General features: G+C 36.4%; 1 long non-coding RNA gene and 1 other non-coding gene across 2 annotated transcripts in view; both read right to left on the bottom strand.

Moving 5' to 3' along the window:
- Positions 1-22,647, bottom strand: part of LOC136847737 (uncharacterized) — a 206,669-nt gene that overhangs the window by 153,643 nt on the left and 30,379 nt on the right. The gene's annotated exons all lie outside the window — the stretch shown is intronic.
- Positions 20,511-20,592, bottom strand: TRNAS-CGA (transfer RNA serine (anticodon CGA)). Its single transcript has one exon. It is a non-coding gene; the product is annotated as a tRNA-Ser (tRNA).

The raw sequence follows: 22,647 nt of genomic DNA, 5'->3' as shown, positions 1-22,647 counted from the left end.
AACCAATATTCGCCAAAACTGAACCATCTTCCACGAAAACAGGCAAACCAATATTCGCCAAAACTGAACCATCTTCCACGAAAACAGGCGAACCAATATTCGCCAAAAGTGAACCATCTTCCACGAAAACAGGCGAACCAATATTCGCCAAAAGTGAACCATCTTCCACGAAAACAAGCGAACCAATATTCGCCAAAACTGAACCATCTTCCACGAAAACAGGCGAACCATATTCGCCAAAACTGAACCATCTTCCACGAAAACCGGCGAACCAATATTCGCCAAAACTGAACCATCTTCCACGAAAACAAGGCGAACCAATATTCGCCAAAAGTGAACCATCTTCCACGAAAACAGGCGAACCAATATTCGCCAAAAACTGAACCATCTTCCACGAAAACAGGCGAACCATATTCGCCAAAACTGAACCATCTTCCACGAAAACAAGCGAACCAATATTCGCCAAAACTGAACCATCTTCCACGAAAACCGGCGAACCATATTCGCCAAAAGTGAACCATCTTCCACGAAAACCGGCGAACCATATTCGCCAAAACTGAACCATCTTCCACGAAAACAGGCGAACCGACATCCGCCAAAATGATAAACCAACTTTCACGAAAACGGATGAACCGACCTTCTCAAAAACTGATGAACTGACATCCACAAAAACAGACGAGCCGGCATTCACGAAAGTTGAAAAATCAACATTCCCGGAAATTGACGCATCAATATTCTTGAACTGAACTTTAAACTTTTGGGCACTCCAGTCTTTCAGCCAAAGTCACGGCTTGTCAAAAACACCATAAAAAGTGGGTCGTCATTTTCGACGAACATGAAAACGAATCTTGCATTTTATTTTACAGAGACACTAGACGATTCAGCAGAACTGACAGATATAATAATACTCATGAAGAATGTGTCCACGAGGTAATGTATGTTATGACCAGATGCCCTGAAAGCCATTTGTAATTATAGAAAGAATTTTATTATATCAGATATAACGGTGAGAGTCCTTGGTCATTATTAGGATATATATGAAGGATTCCGTACATGAAAAACAAAAAAGAAGAGACTCTTCAATATTAAATATGTTGCATGCAGAAACAAAAGGAAAGGAAGTGCTTTATAATTACTACGAGATAAATGCAAAGAGCAAAGTCTTTGCTAGATAGATCTCTCCCCCACTTGAAAGTCAAAATCCATACGCTCGTTCACTGATATAAATAAATCTACAATGTTACAGACTTTTTAAACGATCCATTTAAATATTGAAGAAAACGTGCCTTTTCAGCATTTCCAGCTGCTCGACCGCCATATTTTTTGCCTAAAAAATAATGCATTTAGGTCCGAATTACACTTTCGAAAAAAAAAAAAAAAAGTTGTTAATGCAACAAAATGACCGAAGTAAATTATTCTCCTTAATTATTATTCTATTCACTGTTATAAATGTTATTTTATTCGTGTATTCACAGCCATGATACCCGATGTTCTCTCGTTAAACAATTGTATTATGCGAGTATTCGTCACAATATATACTCACTTCCATTGAAAAATACAATAATTACATATATTTGATTAAGATAATAAGAGAAAAACAGTGACGAGATTCTGCAATGGCTTTTACCAAAATGCAAACTTAAATCATACTTTCATTTCTGCCTGATTCTGATTCAACCAGCTATACGCAGGTACACTGGGGCTGGTGATTATTTTCCCAAAATTCTTACTTTTTATCCTGACCTATTTTTCAAGAATGAGTAATGTAAAGTTTAGGCCATAACTCAAACATTTTATTTTATTCGTTTAAAGCTCTTCTTTGAATCTGGCAATAAACCGTCCTGCACTTGAAGCATTCTGTGAAGCGAGGAAAGCGCCTAGGAAGTCATAGCCATTTTATAAGAAATGAAAAAGGATCATTATGATCACCTTTGGCTAATATTAATGACAGATGGACGATCATTCAGAGGTGACAATGATACTGGTTTGACTAAGAAAACTCTTCATAGCATCACTCATGTTCACATGTAAATGGACCTGTGTGTGTGTGTGTGTGTGTACGCGCTCGTTTGCTTACGCGTTAACTTAAACCCCATCAGACTATCTAAAATACAATACTGTGACATTCTTCACCAGATTTCCTTACATCCAATTCCGTACAACAATACTTTTCCAGCGGACGTTCCTGACCGTAAACACAACTTTATTGCGTCTCTAAGAAGATGGATCACAGAAGTCTAATCTGTGCTCCATTCGTCAGTTTTAACAGCTTTTTTTTGAGCACAACTCTCGGGGATAGCCCCCTTCATCAAATTCTGACCAAAATGAGCATTCACCGAAAAACGTCAAGAGAAATGTATCTGCGATGCAAGCGTTCTGTGTTCTTCTTATTTTGGGTCAGTACTTGGATGGGTAACCACGAATGAATTTAAGGCAGTAACATGTTCGATACGATGCTGGTTTTACGGTAAGTGAAATTGAGCACACTTGGATCTGGCCAGTTCTTGGGTGGGTAATCAACACTGAAATCCAGAAGACGTTGGTACGAATTCCTCTAACAATCTTTTGGGTTAGAGAGGAACGGGCTAGAAGCCTATACTAAAAATTACAGAAAGTTCCATCGGGCATCAAAGCTCTGAAGTCAGCAGAAATTTGTCACAATGAGGCACCAAACTCCACTATGCTAACAATACACTCCCTCCTTGGAGACTCGAACCGTCGACACTGAATTAGCAGTCTACGCTTAGACCACACAGCCACAGAAAGCATAAATGGAGAGGAACTATGCACATGGTATCAGAGGAGGCATCACTATACCCCTAATCGCACCAGCTGCGAGTGGACATATTAAATCTTCCTCCCTAAGAGGCCTGAGGCGATGCACACATTATAAGGCCTGCAGCATCGCCTGAAAGTAGATGCTGACAATAACTTCTTCCCTCGGGGATTCGGAACCACTGGGGAGAATCAAATGTTCCACTCACTGCTGGTGGAACAGGAGAGGGTGGTATCACAATTAGGGGTGCAATGGTGTCCTGCTATGATGCCATGCATATGCATTGGTGTATCTGGTTCCTCTCCTTTTATGCTCTATGCACCTGTAGAATCTAAACGTCGCCCTGCTATCTCAGTGTCGACGGTTCAAATCCTCAAAGGAAGTTATTGTTAGCATCTATTTTCAGGCGATGCTGCATACTTATGTTTTTCTTATCCTGTTTCTCTCGTCTCCTTCGGGCCTAGTCTACTCAAGGATCTCCGGCTGCCCATTCCAAAAGTGAAAAAGAACGACAAAAATAACCCCTCGGTATTATCATTAACTTTGTATTTTTTAGGTGTTCCAGCCTCTGGCCCTCATTTGTGCCTTTAGACCAGCCATTTAGTTTGTTAGTTGCAGTTTATAGTTTTCTTGAATAACTTGTTCCTCCCGTCACTAACACGAACATCTGTTAATATCAAAAGACATCAACTTTTGGATAATTTTACGTAAACACTGCAATGCAAAAATAATGATTTCCACAAAATAAAGGAAAAAAACCATGAGCAACATTTCATATGCATCATCAATTGATCTTCATTTCGAATTTATCGAATTTCTGAGCTGACATCATACAATATGTAGGCAACTACCTCCTCGCGAACAGCTTAAAAATGTTGTTCCACGTTAAACAAATTACCAATATAACAAAATTTCTTGACTGTAAAAAAAATATATCGGGTTATTCCACTGCGTAAGGCAATGTTTTCCACATAATATTTCCAGTATCAAATAACCCAAACTGCCATTTATTATGTACGAAACAAAACCTTCCATGGTCGCGGGAAACGACAAAACCAGGTGAATATCCGACGACACCTTCACAAAGTATTTTAACGAGAAAACACGCGCATATTCCATTTCTCCCGAAATTAGGCAACAACTTTGTTAACCCAATATGCAAATGACCACGTTGGGAAATCAAATTATATTTTCCACGCATGAATCCCATTCCATTCATTACATTTACTTTTAAAAATACTATGGAAATGGGAGCAGAATCATGACGAATCCGGCTGAGGCTGGCTTCGGATTATACGCATTCGTATGGACTACAGTATTTTGAAATGGTCGATTTACTGTTTATATCTGATGTAGTGAGATCAACTTTGCATGCGTTCCAGTCAGACGAAATTAACTTCCAACCCAATGACACATTGTCACAGTATGAATTATAATATATCGTATTACGACTTTATTTCACCAGGGACGCATTTTCCCGAGATATACCCGAGTAGCAGGACCTTTCCATGAAAAAAGGCGAGACGCCTTATCTTAAAAACTAACCACGGAATTTTCTGGAAAATATTCTCATTATGTTTCCTACAACCAAATTAATATATAGCTACTAATTTAACCTAACCTAACCCAACCTAATATAACCAACCTAACCTAACTTAACCTAGGGGCATGGCAAAAAACCAGGGCTGGTGCAATGCTAACATACATCTCATGTATTTACATCCCGGGAAGAAGACAGAAAAGGCAGTCTGATTTCTGAGCCTTTGAGAAGCGAACGTGTCACTGAAGACCAAATGAATTTTATTTAAACGAAATTTCGCAATCTAAATCCACTTACGTACGATTAATATCTAATTCTTTTCGAGGACCCTACAACTTTCATTTCACTACATTTTCGCTTAATCAAACGATGGAACCAAAAGTACAGTCTCATAATTAAACCCTAAATATATTTCTGTTCTTTTTACTTCACTCTATTTTTTTCTATTATCACCTAGTAAAGAATCAAAACGAACATTTCTGAAAAAGTAGTCCGCAAAAAGAAAAGAAAAAATGTCCTGTGATGACATTTCCATTTTTGTTTCACTCCCTTTCTATTTCCTAAAGCCCAAAACGAACGCGATATCTGAAACTGCTGAGCTTATAGAAAATTAAAATGTCGGGTAACACCGAATGTGCGATGAAAAGTGGCTGAATATTAATCCCTATACATTTTTACTCGTACGAATGTTCCGTTAAAGTGATGTGGACCTTTTCATTTTGAGAAATTTCCTTTATTTTAATCTTTGTAACTGTAACAAGACATATAAAAACAGCAGCAATGCTAGTGGATAAAGTTTTGACTTCCCATAATTTCCCACTGCTCGTAAATGCATGGTAATACGACTTACACTATTCAATGCCTGTATTTATTTATGGTAATCAGACGATTTCCTATTGATAAATTATTAATATAGCCCCGTTTTTATATTATTTATTATCATCATTACTATCAGAGCCTCTTTCAATAAAGATTAGGCATTAAGGCTCTAAAACACGAAGATTAAAATGGATGACAGAAATTCCAAATTGCGAAATTTTTGCCCAGACAATTTCCGCTACGCGTGAACTCTTTTCCGACCGAATTTATTATTTGTTTTCTGTTTTATCTACGGTGTTATGTACTTTATTCTTTATTCATATGAAATTCTACACAACAATGAATAAATTGGCGTTAAGAATAAAAATATCCTACTAAGAATCTTTAACTTTTTATGCCATTCCCCATCACAAATCTCTTTTCAACGATTAATTACTATACCAAATGGAAAAATAAACACATTAAAAATGATTTCTGAAACCAAATCAGCAATTAAACAACACACATCATCTCTCCTTATTCTTGTCTGTTCTCAGTGGCAGCACATGCAAGAAGTGCCAAGCAGAGAGAGAGAGAAAGAGAGACAGAGAGAGAGAGAGAGAGAGAGCCCCTCCCCTCTCTCTTTCTCTCAGAAAGAGAAAAAAAAGGTTTCTCTCACTTCGACGTACTGTCGACAGCAACTCATAAAGACCGGGGAACGATCCCACCCAAGGGTCGCTCCTGTTCTCGATTGGTGATTTTGGATGTTTGTTGCGAGGGAGTGTCCTGATTATGCAACTGATTTACGTTGTTCAGATATTGTATATATTTAGAATGATTTAGAATTATACTTTAATCTTGATTTATTTGTTTGTTTTGGTCTCTCCATTAACTTTGCTCTTTCAGGTGATGAAACTGATTTATGCTGCTGTTAAGGTATGTATATATTTAGAAAGATTTAGAATTATACATTAGGCTTTATTTGTTTGTTTGGTATAGTCTCTCCATTAATTTTGCTCTTTCAGACATTGTGCGTTCTGCAGTAGCTTTCTTTACTAGTTAGGAAGCTTTGAACCTTTGTTTGTACATCCGAAATAATAATAATAATAATAATAATAATAATAATAATAATAATAATAATAATAATAATAATAATAATAATAATAATAACGAACAACACGTTTAGCTGTCACAAAAACATTAAAAAAAATACAGAGCAATATATACCATAAGTATGATGCAAATGTAGATTTATTTAAATACTGCTGTCACGCTTGAAGAGACAGTCAAGCCAATAATGATAGTACTAAAAATGAGGTAAAAAAAAAAAAAAAAAGAAATGCGGATGACACTGTCGATTCACCATGCCAATGAATGATTCATTGATTAATTGAATGATGACATTTTCACCTTAACGTCATACCTACAATGAACTTCGACGCCGATTGTCCGCTGGCGTAATGTGCAATGTGTGTGTGCAACGGGCAATGTAATCCACGTTTGCTTACCGATCATCGAGGCCAGTACTACACGAGCTTCCGGACAGTGCATAACGGTCTGAGGTTGGGACTTTCCGACTCAACTTTTTCCGTTATTACATTTAGTTTTGATGGCACGGTATGTCAGTAAGAAAATAATCTATTACAACATGTTCACACCAAATACCATTCATACATTCCATACACGTCTATAATCCTAGATCCTGAAACCATAAAATGATGTAAAATCTTAAAAAAAAAAAAAAATTCACGAACGATAATAAAAAATAAAAAAAGAAAGTGTTACATCTTCGCAATTCGTGGTTCTACCATTCATCTGCTGTGAAATCCTGCTAGATTTACAGAAAAAAAAAAATTATATCATAAATGTCTCGAAAATATAAAGAATTTGAAATAGCGGTTCTGTAGTCACGCCAAAATCATTTTTGGATGAAACGCAAAATACACAGATTTCAGAGCATTTTGGTCTGATATATGACGGTCGAAAAATAAAGCATATTTTTTAACGAAATATTTGCAAATATTGCACATATTGGTCACACCAATAAGATTTTAGATAGGACACTAAGTCCGCGGGTTTTTAGCACGTTTACCATATTTACGCGTCCGAATAAAAAATAACTCCCTATTTTTCGAAGCTGAAAGAAAATATGCATTTAAAACATAGTATAACAACCACGAATTTCTGCTGCATTTCCTCCCCCATTTCCGGTGACACTATTTAAAAGTAAATTTTATTTATAGAATGTGGAGGTTATTCATTCGAGATGTAACTTGATTCCGGAACGTTAACAACTGAATATCGCGTTAAGAGAGCAATGTTCCACTTTACTCCTCTTTTCTCAACAAAGCAAATGAGAATCCATTTCATCTAAGGATTCTTATCATGCTGTCAATTATTGCAATAAAGAACATTTACAATGCTTCAGTATTCATTTTCACTGTTAGATCATATTTCATCACTGCCACAGGGGTTATGCAGTTTTCTTTAATATTTTCTTTGATGATAATAGATACTCAAATAATCTCAAGCACCTTATGAAAATGTGAGTTATGATTAAATACAAGCCTTCACTCTATTTATTTTTTAACAGTTTCTTTCGTATATTTGGGTATCAAACTGCTGCCAGTAATCCAAGGGAATTTGTCAATCGACAGAAAACTCAATATCAGTTACTATATTGTTACTTCCCACGCTCTTTAATTGATCTGTCATTCGGCCAATATTTTGTCACTCACTCTCAGATTCCTTCAGTGACCCTACTGTTATGGCAGAAAGTTTTAAAACTGTCATCGCCTCTGTTAAATTCCCAACTCGACTGCTCTCAAGTGCTTCCACCTCCATAATTCTCCACTCATCTCCAACCTCCCTTTTAGTTCCTCATTGGACGGGTGGTTTCCGTTCTCAGCTAGCACTCTGCTGGTCTCCCGGGTTCGATTCTCCGACCGGCCAATGAAGAATTAGAGGAATTTATTTCTGGTGATAGAAATTCATTTCTCAGTATAATGTGGTTCGGATTCCACAATAAGCTGTAGGTCCCGTTGCTAGGCAACCAACTGGTTCTTAGCCACGTGAAATAAATCTAATCCTTCGGGCCAGCCCTAGGAGAGCTGCTAATCAGCTCAGTGGTCTGGTTAAACTAAGGTATACCGGTACTTAATTTTTATTTTTCCAACTTCCCTTCTCACAGCTCTCATCCACGTAGGTCTGTGTTTCAATAACCCGCCTACCCCGCCTCTGGAGCTTACAGGAGCCCATCTGACACTTTTTCACCAACTCGTACATACTCTTTAATCCTGGAACAGTCCCTTATCTCTCTAGACCAGTGGTTCTGAACCAAAAAAGTTAAGTATATCTTAGTTTAACCAGACCACTGAGCTGATTAACAGCTCTCCTAGGGCTGGCTCGAAGGATTAGATTTATTTTACGTGGCTAAGAACCAACCGGTTGCCTAGCAACGGACCAACAGCTTAGTGTGGAATTCGAACCACATTATGACGAGAAATGAATTTCTATCACCAGAAATAAATTCCTTTAATTCTTCATTGGCCGGTCGGAGACTCGAACACGGGCCTAGCAGAGTGCTAGCCGAGAACTCTACCGACTCGTCCAACGAGGAACTAGCCGAGCAGTATATACGAGCAATCAAATCATCCCCCAAATAATTTCAGAATTATCACGAATACTCATTCTTCTTCCTTTCGTCCTGTGACAATTTTGCAGTTTCATTACGTTGCACTGGCAAACCTCTCGTTGATTATTACGAACTGATTGCAAGAATCATCTCCATCAATTTTCTAACAATCACGTTCATGCACGCATAAAGCAAACACCACCAGATTGGTTTCAGCTGCATTTTACGCTTCAAGAAAAGGGTGACAACGATGATGAGGTTAGAAAACCCCTTCCCTCATTGCAAACCCTTTTGATCAACTGCATAAACATTCGAGTAGAACAAAGTTTACTCTATCGACCCCTTTGATCGTACTAATACAAATTGTTCTAATGAACGAGAAGCTTTCATTATAAATACAGTAACCCAATTGTCACGCTGCCAGATAACCCAAAATCATTCATTCATTCATTATAAATACTTACGTACGTGTATATATATATATATAATATATATATATATATATATATATATATATATAGATATAGATATAGATATATACATATATAGTTTAAATGAATATATATATAGCCTACATGTATATAATACAAACACAAAGTATATATAAAGGCTATATTATATGTGTGTATATTTGTCTGTGTGTATCGGACTTATCTTTGTCAATGATAACAAATCCTCCTCTTAAAAAGGGGAAGGTTAAGAGATTCGACAAACACACAAGAATGGAGAGACTTCCACACCCCGGAAATGAAAGGTCTGAAGGGTTGATCAAATTGGTTGACCTCTAGCGTTCTCTGTTGCTCATTTTCGGAAACCCATCTTTCGACCTTCTATCGGGTGCTATATATTTATCTGGTACGGTTTGATATGTTCTTGGATAACTCGTTATTCACTGTCATAATTGCTTTTGAATAGATATGTCTTCGTTAACTCCGGACAATGAGGTTATGCTTTCGGCTCAGTCTGTTTATCTGTTTGATGGATGGATGGAATATAAAACGTAGGACAAAGGCCCAAAAACGCTGGGACCTATGAGGTCATTCAGCGCTGAAAGGGAAACTGAGATGAAAAAGGTTTTTGAAAGGTGTAACAGGAGGGAAACCTCGCAGTTGCACTATGAAGCAACTGCTAGGAAAGGGTGGAAAGTAAGTTGGAAGAAAGATAATATGAACAGAGGTATAACAGAAGGAATGAAAGGGGTTGCAGCTATGGGGGCCGAATAGACGCTGCAAAGAACCTTATACATAATGCCTACAGTGCACCGCGTGAGGTGCACTGACGGCACTAACCCCCTACGGGATTTGTACGTTAGATGGCGTGTCTTTCTTCTTGTCAGTCGGACTCCACAAAACATCTGCTACAGGTCTTTAAGCAAACCTCACCCTGGTGGCGCCTTTGACTGGTGACAAGTGATTAGATTTTAGGACACAGGAATTAACCTCTGGGGAGAGAAGGCCTTTCGCCGAGGGGACTGTTCAGGCTATATGCATATTTTGCGATGTCCAACTGTTTTTGTTCTAATATTTGCAGTGTCGTGTGTGACGGTATTATAAAATCGAGAAGCTACGGAAAATAATGCCTAAATGAATATCTGTAGAAAAGCAAAGGGTTTTGACCACAAGCCGATGAGGAAATTAACGCCGCGTCTATTCAGACAATTATGACAGAGGAACTAGTCACTCAAGGAAACCATAACCTATAGCTAACAACAATGGGAGATGCTTTCAAACTTTAAAAAAAAAAAAAGACAAATAGGAATCAAAATATATATAGAAGTACATATAGTTTAGGAGCATCATGCTCCCGACTGAAGGGGGAGCATGACGCTCCCAAATTGTATGCGCTTCTGAATATATTCGTTCCCCAATTTGTGGTTTTCTTTCAAGTTTGCAAGGTCGATACTGAGATAGATAGAATAGAGAGTTTAGGCCAAAGGGCAAGTTCTGGGACCTATGAGGTCATCCAGCACTGAAACGGAAATTGACTGTAAGAAGGTTTGAAAGGTGTAAGAGGAGAAAAACCTCGCAGTTGCACTATGAATCAAATGTTAGAAGAGGGTCGAAAGCAAGATGGAAGAAAGCATATGAAAGGAGGTACAGTAAAAGGAACGTAAGGGGTTGCGGCTAGAGGCCGAAGGGACGCTGCAAAGAACCTTAGGTAATGCCTACAATGCAGCGGATGAAGCGTACTGACGTCAATAGCCCCCTACGAGAGCAAGGTCGATACTGATCTGTTAACATAGAGGGAGATGCCTTATAAACCGACTGAGTGCCTATAAGAGGGGGATACAGAAATAAACCCGGATATGATGATGATGATGATGATGATGATGAATTCAGTCAAATATGGATAAGAGTTGTCGCTTAGAGGAATAATTTTGCTCGTGGTTATAAGTCCTCTGAAAAACCCGACCATTAAGATCATTTTGAGGTATTAAGACAAAATTCTCTCTTTTGAAGTTCTTGTGGCGCAGTCTTATTACAAAAATTATATATATAATTTGAGGAGATGGGGAATAATACTGTCTCATGTACACACTTACGCACCTCCATTTTTATTGCTTAGATTTTTTTCATTTAAAAATGTGTATGTGTTGAATAATAATAATAATAATAATAATAATAATAATAATAATAATAATAATAATAATAATAATAATAATAATACTTAGAACAGCATATGAAAGTATAGTTTCAACCCCACTAAATGTGGAAATGAATTACAAAAAGTTTAAAACAACTACAATAATAATAATAATAATAATAATAATAATAATAATAACAATAATAATAATAATAATGCTTACAACAGCAAGTTATAGTATATTTCAACCCTAATACATGTAGAAATGCTTTAAGAAAAGTCTAAAACAACAACAATAATAATAATAATAATAATAATAATAATAATAATAATAATAATAATAATAATATCTAACAGAGCATATAAAAACGAAGTTCAAATCTAGATATCAATGTTTATCTTAATTCCTACGATATGATGACCATTACTCGTCTGAATAACATTAACGTATTTATTCTGCAATAAATCCAACTGTTCCAACACGATACACGACCAATACAACGAACGCAACCTCACTCTTTGTAGAATATCGGACAAGAGTCATACTAACTTATGCACCTGGACTACAATATAAAATTTAATATACAAACTATATAGTAGATAAAAGCATAAATGTTAAGGATGACTAGACGCCAATGTACGGGTAGCTGGTCGATTCGTTACGGTGTGTGAAAAGAGAGAGAGAGAGAGAAAAAAAACGGGCGTTACGAATGTCCAAACCAGGTTTTCAAACACGCCTCTGTTTGTGAACGACGCTAACTCTCTAACTGTTGCCAACTCGTAAATATTTCGTGAATGGCCGGCAAGGGCAGTTTTTCATTTATTTATTTTGTCCCCTTATTTTTGCACTATCATCTATTGGTTCGGTGATCGCGTGTATGACCGTATTAGGTGTTATTTACTCGTATAAGCATTGACAAAAGACCAACAGAGCGAAGAAACAACAAATATTGTGAAAGAAAGATCCTTCAACACTAGACACTCGGATTTTGCTATTGTTGTTGTAGATTAACCTAGCTTTATGCCAGCACAGGCTCTTACTCCTGATGCAGCCTGTAACAGAACAGTAGGCCGCTAAAGGAATCACGTGATAAGCAAATTCAATACGTATTCATTAACCATCAATGAAGATTGTGTTTTTATAGAAATTTGTGAACTTTTAACCAAAACAAAAACCTGCTTTAGTAAACTTAAGCAGAGGCGAAAAGAGGGTCTCCAAAAATATATCCACAGAGACTGAAACAAAAATAAACTCTTAAACTGAAGCTGAACTTGACATTGCCATACAAGTAAGGTTTGAAGAGGAACTACAAGGATTGAAAGTCATTGGAAAACAAATCAGCTCTCGAATTTTTGGCAAAATTAGGCCTACTAGTGCTGAGTCTTCAGTTATTACCATAACCTGAAATATAAGAGCATGGATGCTATGAATGATTGTGTAAAGTAATATGAAATTGCAAAAATTATTTTGGCTGAGTTTAGAAGTGCATCACATTTGTATGCCTTTCATTATGAAGTCATGAAACGAATAAGACTGTAGACCCGAAGTCGAAGCTGTCATTGTAAGGGTGCTAACTTTGGCTTGTTATCTACGCATCACCTACTCCGAGGTGCAAGTACTAAACACCGTATGGTAAATGTAATGTAGACGGCCGCACGAAGATACTGTTTATTAATATAATTTGTCGACCACACAATATAGAAATGGGTGTACATAATACTTTGATCCCCGAGGGGCTCGTCCTAAACACGGCGTCCCAAGGAGCTTCCGCCGTGTTTCTATTAGCACCTCGGAGCAGGTGACGCGTTGATAACAAGCCAAAGTAGCGCCCTTTGCAAGTTAGATGTCGACATTAAAACTTCGCTTATTCCTGATCAAAACATCCCTAAGTTCCTCGGCAAACCAGAATCAAACAAATGAACATACTCTAGTTTCTACTTCCAAGAAATGTTGAAACTTACCTAAACAATAAGGTGAGGAAAGCATTATAATAAATACCGCCTTAAATAATACGCAATAAATTAGGCCTCTTAAATAATACACAATAAGTTAGGCCTAACCGACTTCAGTAACAGTTACGAAAAACTTGGCTCTATCCTTTATACATTATAGCAAGCTAACCTAATATAAGAATCATAGTTTCGATTATCCCTCTGTCAAACACAGGAATATATAAACTAGGCTCTCAATACTCTTAACAAATTATGGCAATGGATATGGTGTACATAAACAACAATGGCTCACAGAAATCTGAAATAAAACTATGGCAATGAAACATAATCAGGCTTGTGAAAGGGTAGACGGAGATTGCTGTAACAAAATCATTTTGTTGAAAATCATCTGAAAACCAACGGAACGGAAAAGCCAATATCATTTCTAGTATATAGACAGTTACAAGTTAACAATCGAAGATTTCTTGTAAACATGAAAACGCGCCTCTTCAGCAACAAATAGTTCGTTAACTAAACAAATACTGTGCAACTGAACTCGCACAGAAATGTACCTTATGGCCCACTAACTTCGCTGGAGGCATCAACAAAGCGATATCACAAACGTTATTTTCATCAAATAACATCTTATAACGCGCTAATTTACTGAACAATGACTGTGATTACAAAATTTTTTTTTTATTACATCCACATAATCAAAAAGGAAGTTAGCCTCGGAATCTGCTGGCTTTGTTAACTCACTCAATTTTTAGGTTTTTTAGAGCTTTCCAGATTGATATACAGGGACCTTGAGAACTTCATTGTGTCAATTTCCAGCCCTCAATAGACTTCCTTGTGTCTTTCCATAAGTTTCTAAGCTGTAGTTCTAAATACATCTTGTCCGACAACGGTATTTGGATGACGCTAATTCGAGACCCTTTCACACACACAATATAAATTTACGTAAGCTAATAGGAAATGAACACACCTGTCCGCGCTCTTTCATTGCCATGAACCAACAACTTTACTGGCTAGTGTTTATCCGCACCTCATTTACCAGAGTTAACTTGACTCATTCAACTCCGCTGGCGAGGAAGAAAAAGGCAATTCTGATATAACAACCTCATTACCGACATCAGAATTCCAATGCCATTTCCGTCTCCAGGAAACACAATTGATATTTAATTTGGAACTTTTCTTCGTTCTCTTTCTTTTCCTCATTATAAACATTCCATTCAGCGGATAACTCATTTTGAATATTAATGGCCATTTGAGGGTATTTTGTATCAATATTTGAACACGGAAGTTTGTTACGAATACAATCAATGTCATCACTTTAATGATAATACATTTTATATGGGTAATACACTTATTTCCCAGGATTACAGTTATTAAATAATCATTTGTCCTACTGAGCATAAATCACAGTTATAAGAGCTTCTTCAGACCTAAAGCAGAGAGCACAACAAATGTCATAAGCGCTGTTGCATTAATTCTGGCATTTTAACAGCAAACCGAAGCAGACAGAAGAGGTAACAGTGAATAAACTTAATATTATGTTGAAGTACGCTTCTGACGCCTGTTTGTCCATGGTGCAGATACCAAGACAGACACCCATGAATGTATAAGACATCCATGTGCTTTAAATGCACTTTAAAATCACTTATGAATTAAAAACAGATCCGACTCATGAAAAATGGAATGTTGAATGATTCCGGAAATATTGAAGGAAATAGAGAATTCCCTATTCTGAGAAACTTCGTAGAACCCAGGATTTTCATGAAATTTTTACAAAAGTTAGGCCTCGTGACTGGCAACAAATTATTAAATTTTGTGACATATGAATGTCAATTTTTGGGAGATGGGTTCAACTGAGGGTAGACTGCTTAGGCTTCGTGGATGTTTGTTAATTGAATGCACTTTCATTAAGGTGGAAACATTTTTTGCTGAAAAGAATTAGTTCCCTGTCTCACAAACTAAATTTCAAATGAATAACATGTCAAACATATGATGTATATTATTATTATTATTATTATTATTATTATTATTATTATTATTATTATTATTAACCGATATTGATATGGAACATGCCTAAAAACCCACTAATTTGCATAGCATGCATCCACACAATAGAATGCCCACATGCGAAAAATATCATTTCTTGGTTAATTCGACTTATACTCACTACAAAACAACACCAAGGAGTCACAGCTCAGAAAAATCAACTATATATATATATATATATATATATATATATATATATATATATATATATATATATATATATATATATATATATATATATATATATATATATATATATATGTGTGTGTGTGTGTGTGTGTGTGTGTGTGTGTGTTTGTATATTTGTTAGTCCACTATAGAAATGTGAACCCCTTGACAGACCCAGACAAAAATTTGCACACTGCCTCTATGTCACTCCTGAAAGGTTTTTAACTCAAAATCCAACCCCCACCTCGTGACAAACATACAAGCACAGACAGAACAAATGAAATTTTCGTTTTTACTTCCCTTTTTCCTTCAGTGTTACTAGGTTAATACTCATTTTTCTCCTGACGCTCCACCTTTTATTCCATGCACTGTCAGACGTATGCTTAACCTACAACAATAAATCCAAATCCCATATAACATAAATTTTTTATCAGAATTTACGTGAATTTTTATCATAATTTATGGTAATTATTAATATAAGGGTTAAACATATACCTTACTGCTTGGCTGTATTGCTAAATTAAATATTTTTTTGGCTTCATTACAAAACATATTTTATAGCTATAAATCAATGAACCAAAACCAGCAGGTCCAAAGATTTTCTCCCTAAATGCATACACATGCCAGTTGTCTTCCTCATTCACGCATGCGTAGTAGCTGCTAGCTCAACATGACATGCAAGATGTATGATGACAGTATATTCTTTTTCTTTATTAGTTCAAAAGCAAATTTTCTTATTAATTCGATGGTTTCTTCTTCTTTTTACCTTCGGAATTCATTATAGCAACTACTTCATAGCATCAGGATGGCGTGTATCGTTATAAACTTCGGTTTAAATGAGGTTTATGGGATGGGTTTTGGCAACAGCACTTCACTACATACCGTTGTTGCACGAGAGACAGACCTCCCCCTTTCACACACTCACAAACACACAGACATACCTGTGTGAGGATTGTAGAAATACAATATTTTTTATTTATTGTCTTTGTTCAGTGGAGATGCTTTTTATTCTCTTCTGATAGAGGAACGTAACTTCCCCTCACCCTCCCCTCCCCCTTTCCCTCCCCTCCCCACCCTTCCCCTCCCCTTTCTCCCCTCCCTACCCCTTCCCTCTTCCACTCCCAACCATCCCCTGTCCCTTCCACCTTTTCCTCCCGATTCCCTAGTTCTTCATTGTGTGTGTGGGGTAGATATATATGTAATATGCATTATATATATATGTTGGCCCAGCGTTCGATATATATATCCAGCCAATGAAGAATTAGAGGAATTTATTTCTGGTGATAGAAATTTATTTCAGCGTCATAATGTCTGTTCGGGTTCAAATCCGCAATAACTGATCAGGTTCCGACACTGCTATCCGGTAACATCCCGGGTTCTATATGTAATCAACGGATAGGTAAATCTAACTCCGCCATATCCGCGCAAGCCCTAGGCTGCTGTTAAGAAGCTCAATGGTCTGGGTATGAAACTAAACATACGCTCTTTCTCCCTAATTCCCTGTCTTTTCAGGGCAGCCTCGAGACCCAGGTTCCCCCTCCTCATCCCAAATCAAAAAGTCCTTCCCTCTTCCCTTCTTTTTACAAAAATCCCTCCCCCTTCCCTTCCTCCTCATACATATATAAATTCCCTTCCCTATATATATATTCTTTTTCACTCCCTCCCCTCCCCTCGTTTGTCTCCCTCCTCCCCTCCCCTTTCCAGACTTTAAATTTTCAGCAAGCCTCAAATGTCCCTTCTCCTCCCTCATACTCTACCTCTTTAACTGTATCACCCATGTGACAAGTCATTCGAGCCATTACCCCTGGGCAGTGTCCTGTCCAGAGTTCTTTAACTGACCTGTGTGTGTACCATAGTATATATATATATATATATATATATATATATATATATATATATATTATATACATAATATATATATATATATATATATATATATATATATATATATATATATTGTTTCTCTATATGGATGGTAAATCCCGAAAATTAACAGACTTTATAATTTGAATATAGCCTCTAAAAATGAGGTTGCTGGCATCATGCTCTACGAAATTTTAACTGTATCAACTGCTGTGTTAAGGTAAAGGACTTGAACCATTACCCCTGAGAGCACCTGTCCAGAGTTCTTTAACTGACTTTTATTACCTATATATATATATATATATATATATATATATATATATATATATATATATATATATATATATATATATATATTGTAATGGATGGGATATATATATATATGTTTTTATATTTAATAATTGAGAAAGAAATAAAAATTAATTTTTCAATTATTAGTTACTAGAACTGTGGGTTTCCACTTGCCCCTTCATAAACTCTCTCTTCATTCCCAAAATGGTTAAGCCTAACCCCTCTGTCTGTTCAAAGTGACTGCTTTTAGGCATAATTCTAGGTGACTGTCATACCTTCTCGGTGTCAAGCAAGGCAAGGGAGGAGACAAAAAGAGAATGTTGGCCCCCACCTCCTTCTGAACCTTCCACGAGGGTTAACTGAGGCCATGCGGTCATTATAGAAAACGTGACAAAGATTCACCTTTGTGCCACCTATGTGCATAATCCCACCTATGTGCATAATCCCCAAAGGTTATTTATAGATGATGCAACAGAAATCAAGAGAGAAAACGCACTGAACACCACCCGATGACAGCTGTCTTTACCTCGCCTGTCCTTTTGAAAACCCTCCACGTGTTCAACCACAGGGCTCAAACCAGTATACTTTGTAGTGGCATTATAATTCCCTCCTCTATAGCCAGCGCCCTATCGAATGAGGACACTGTCATCCTGATGAAGGTAATGTGCCAGAGTAAGGTTTTCTTAGGCAGTTACGATTCCTGTTATTTCTCTGCCTGATTTTACGTTTATTTTCCATTGTGTGATCACCTTCAGTAATTTATGTTGGAGCATTTAGCGTTACCGTAATTATGCATTAGTGTTGAACTGAGTTATTTGGCATCATCTGTGCGTTCCTCAGTTTCCCTTTGAGCGTTTTATTATTATTGCAAGTAACCGTCTTGCATATTTTGCAGATAGGCCTTGACTATGGAATCTCTTGGCTCGATCCATGTGCAGTCCCCCTTCTACCTCCCACTACGATGTTTCCTGTTATGAAGGCATTGTCGGAGTAGAATATTTATTCTGTGTAGGATTCATTATTTTAGCAGGCCCTTATTATTACCTGCCCAATAATTCATCATTCTTCTGATCTGTTTTGTTATGTAAATATAATTAGTTAAGAGAACCCTTGAGTTTACGCAATTTCCCTCACATGAAGAAGGCCCTAAGCCATAGATTTCCCCTTGTTTGTCTACGAATTGTCCTAATATCCTCAGATGTGTTATAAATAAAAGTCAAATCTGTTGCCACCCAGAATCAAGAAAGTATCCCTCGGACATTCATAGCAATATAATAGAAGTACTCAACACACTCACGTGTGGAGCAGAAGTAAATTTGTGACTCACATTGGGGTCGGACCCAGGTCTTTCATTTGAAAGGCAAGGGCACTACCAATCAAATCACACAAGTATGGTTCGGTTGGTAGTGACCTTGTCGTTCAATTGAAAGACCTCAGTTCGATCCTGATGTGAGTCACAAATTTATATATACATATACATATATATATATATATATATATATATATATATATATATATATATATATATATAATGTGTGTGTCAATCCCGATGTGAGTCACAAATTTATATATATATATATATATATATATATATATATATATATATATATATATATATATATATATGTATATATATATATATATATATATATATATATATATATATATATATATATATATATATATATATATATATATATATATGTATATATATACAGTATATATATATATATATATATATCATGTGTGAGAAAATATTAGAATGAAAAAAAAACTATCAACGTTACTGCACTGAATGGCTCTCATTGCATCGTAAAAACACAGTCTTCCATAGAACAACATTTAAACGACGACAGCGACTCAGGCAGTCTCATTAATAACAATGGCAGTACCAGCGCCCGTAAACTACAAAGCGAAACAACCCTCGTTTCCGGTAGAGTTGACACCATCAACAGAACCTAATCCAAATATTCAAATGAAGCCGCGGGAGAAGGCCCTTCCCCCCTTTCCTTTCCACCTTGTTTCTCTTTAAACAAAGAAAGAACTGTTTTCCTTAAAAGAAAAATAATGGAAAGAAGAACCATTCCCATTTGAATCGAGCTTATTCAGGCCTACCCACGATTTCCCTTCCAGCCTGTCTCCTTCTCTTCCAATTCCCACCCTTCTCGGCCCACTCCCCTCTCCATCTGCCACTCCCCCTTCCCCAACCCAAGCGCCAGGAAGTCTACCACAGGTACAACTGCTGCGGTAAGTTGCAATTTCGTTTTCATTTTCGCGATGTCGGAACTTTCTTCCCAACAAGTTATGCTTCGGAGGGGGATTACAGAGAGCAAGGAAGACGTAGAAGGGGGAGGGAGGGGGAACGTTTCAAGGAATGATTTAGTGACCGAAAGGAAGGAAAAGGTAACAAATAATTTCATTTTTCTCCGCGACGGTCCTCGAAGCTAACACTAATTTATATATCATTATCATGCAGCTGACTCAGGTCTACTGTAGGCGTAGTTTTAGCTATATATATATATATATATATATATATATATATATATATATATATATATATATATATATATATATATATATATATATATATATATTTATATTGTGTGTGTGTGTGTGTATTTCACGCATAAAATTGGTGACTTTAAATGAACAAACTTCATGCATAAATCTATTCATCCTCAAACGCTTTGCACAATATGAGAATTACATCCCAGTAAGCACAACTTTCACAACTTTCTATCCACTTTGCAAACATACTAAATTGCCTTATTTACTCCAAGTCTGAGAGAGAGAGAGAGAGAAAGAGAATGGAGGTGTTGGAGGGAATGTTATTGATCTGTTCTGTATCAATACAAAACACTTTTCGCAGTGAGTAGGGTTCGAACCTACGCGGGAATATCCCATCTGATTTCGAGTCAGACGCCTTAACCACTCGGCCATCACTGCCGACTGAAGATGTTCCGTCCTCTGTTTGTCAAATATTTGTCGACTGTCGTTACATAAATCTCTTGACATTCGTATTTTCAAAGTACAAACTCGTTGCCGGTTTGTAGAGGCAGCAGTCGTTCTGTTACGCTCTGGTGGGTCTCAGGTCTCACTGTCACCCATTGCGACTCGATGCCGCTCGCGCCAAACCGAAGTTCATCCTCATATTACTGGGTTTATTTCTGGCGACCCACCTGACGGCTGGCTTTTGATCGATAGGTCCAAGGTGAATCCTTCTCGTTTATCTGGCTTGGCCGGGCTTCGCGGAAGATTTCCATCTCGCGTGAGGAGCCAAGGCCACCAAAAGATTACCCGTCCAAACTTCGAAGATGACGCCATCTGGCAAACTACAGACCATGCCACAGAGGTCTTTGAAATCCATACATCGAGTGCATTAGCCGTATCTAGTTTCTTTCCATTTTCTCTTAATAATTTATGACTCTACTTCATTTCCCTTTCTGATTAATATTTTCTCCCATTATTACTTCATGACCAATCCATCTAATGACACTTTCGTCTAACAAGCATGCGGTGCATCATTCATATCTAGAAATCTACTACTGTATCTTCTTCTTTCTGGATTAAAAGACTTTCACTTTCTTCTCTCTCTGACTTGCATACTTTCTCCCAGTATCACTTCATGACCAATCCACATCCGCACATTTTCGTCAACCCATACAATGCATCAGCCATATTTACTACATACCTGCCATTTCTCTTCTCCATATATTTTAAGGCCTTGACTTCTTTCCCATTTCTCCCTTCATAACGACATTGCTACTCCACCTTATTACACCATAGTCCACCACTTTGACGTCATTATTTAGACTGTATGGATACTTCCTATTGATGTCGAAATTCTGGCATTAGTCACTATTTCTAAATCATGATCGATAAACGCATCTCTCTATGCATGGCAAGAGATTTATACACCTCTACGTACATTTGTAGGAACTCTTCGCGGAGTGGCAATGGGAGATAAGGCAATCTTATATGCTTTCATACCCTCAAATATGGTATATTCTTAAGCAGTGGATAAGGAAAGTGTCAAAATAAATGTTATCGATTAATAAAACTATTAATTTTTTATGAGGAAGAAATCATTTTGTTATCCTGACAACGACTGATCGAACATAATGCTAAGCTTCAAGAAAATTTAACTATTACAGCAAAAGCGACGTTAACTTTCATAAGTCTCCAGTTTGAGACATAGCGTGTAAACAGTATTTATACTGACCTACGTTCTAGGAGAAATATTTATTTTCAGAGTCAGTACCCATAACATATTAAATGTCCATGGACATTCAATATGTTAAGGGTACTTATGATTGTGTTTATATATATATATATATATATATATATATATATATATATATATATATATATGTATGTATATATATATATATATGTATGTATATACATACATGTATGTATGTATGTATGTATGTATGTATGTATGTATGTATGTATGTATATGTATGTAAGTATGTATGTATGTATATGTATGAATATATATATATATATATATATATATACATATATATATATATTTATATATATATATATATATATATATATATATATATATATATATATATATATATATATATATATATATATATATAAAATTGTTGGATGACCAGTTCGAATGATTTCAGTCTTTTTTTAAGGAGATATTTCTGCTTGTTTTTCATGTATGAATGACTGATGCATATAAGTGTATGTATAACGGGTGTACATAAATTTGTACATTATTCATAAATAATAATCAGGACCCACAGCTGTAAAAAAAAACTGGAAGCATATAAACTGAATATCCAACAATAGACTAGTTATCCATCCTTCTAAAATTCATACAAAAAAGGAAATTAAAAAACCTGGACTACAAAATTATAAAAAATAACTCTGTTTTGTGTGTGTGCATGTGTATAAAATTTTACATTATTCGTTAATAAGAAGATAAAGACACATCAAGAAGGAAAATACTGACATCAACTGAACTGAATATCTAACCAC

This window comes from Macrobrachium rosenbergii, chromosome 17 (assembly GCF_040412425.1).
Source record: "Macrobrachium rosenbergii isolate ZJJX-2024 chromosome 17, ASM4041242v1, whole genome shotgun sequence".
Classification (NCBI taxonomy): Eukaryota; Metazoa; Arthropoda; class Malacostraca; order Decapoda; family Palaemonidae; genus Macrobrachium; species Macrobrachium rosenbergii.
The sequence above is the reverse complement of the archived record's forward strand: the minus strand, read 5'-3'. Positions and strand labels throughout refer to the sequence as shown.